Raw genomic sequence first — 1,164 nt, 5'->3', positions numbered from 1 at the left:
AAAATCCCAAAATTCAACCACACATCTGTTACTTCCTGGTGGTGTAATGATACAGCTGCTGCCTTATAAGGCAAGAGGGCGTGGGTACTTTTAAAAATCTTTGAATGGGTGATTAAACGTGTTGGTGACAGCATCTCGGGTGGGGGTGCTCAAAATTTTCAAGTCTATTTCATACTACACACACTCTCAAAGACACTTTCAGATTTATTTCTCAAAACAAAAGAACAGAATGTCAATGTGTCTTACAAATTCTTAGAATGAATGAATGTTTGTCGGTGGGTGGTCCGAGAGGCATTGGCAGCCATGTGTCTGTCTGTGTCTACAGATATACATTACCACCACTAGTTTGTGACAGATGAATGAATGAATAATGTGTTCACTTCATTGTGGAGCACTTTGGTTGCCTTGAAACGCTCTATATAAAATCTATTCCATTTTTGCTGCCATAAAAAAAGCCAATTTCAACTTTCCAGGCCTTCTGGAGGCCCTAACTTGAGACTGAAAGTGTGTTTTATTCAATGGCGTGTCATGTTTTGTTGCCTGCAGCGATGTAAACGTGAAGCCTAGATAGAGACAGCCTTATGAAAGTCAAGGGAAAAAGCTGTAAAATGTCCCGCCTCGTGAACACTGATGGAAACCAGATGAAGACGGCGGATGAATCACAGTACTGAATCAATCTTCCTTACGGAAAACTCCCTCCTGAGATCACCACTACGAATGGTGACGAACATGATGCAATGTCTGTGACTTCCTGTCAATACCCATGGCCTCTTTATCAGTCAACATGGACACTGACATCCCCAGGACAGTTAGACATCACACAATGACGTCAAAGTCTTCCAAGGTTGACCATTTTAAGCTGAAAACACATTGGAATGAGTGACACATATTAAACACCACTGCCCTCTCAATAACTGATATGATTGGATGAACGAGATTCTTCTGAGGAAAGAGATACAGGTGAGGTTTATTGTCACAAAATGGAAGATTAGGCAGCACTGAATGGATTATGTGGAGTAGCAGTTTTATCGACGGAAACTATTCTGTTTTGTCGAGTGAAGTGACCTCGTATTTGCAACATTTACACACGGTGGAAGGTTTTTCGCAAGGTTTTATTTGTGGGCTAAATTGTCCAAATTAATTTTAAAAAACTGATATTTTATG

Source organism: Doryrhamphus excisus, chromosome 8 (genome assembly GCF_030265055.1).
Source record: "Doryrhamphus excisus isolate RoL2022-K1 chromosome 8, RoL_Dexc_1.0, whole genome shotgun sequence".
Lineage (NCBI taxonomy): Eukaryota > Metazoa > Chordata > Actinopteri > Syngnathiformes > Syngnathidae > Doryrhamphus > Doryrhamphus excisus.
This window is presented reverse-complemented; position numbering follows the sequence as displayed.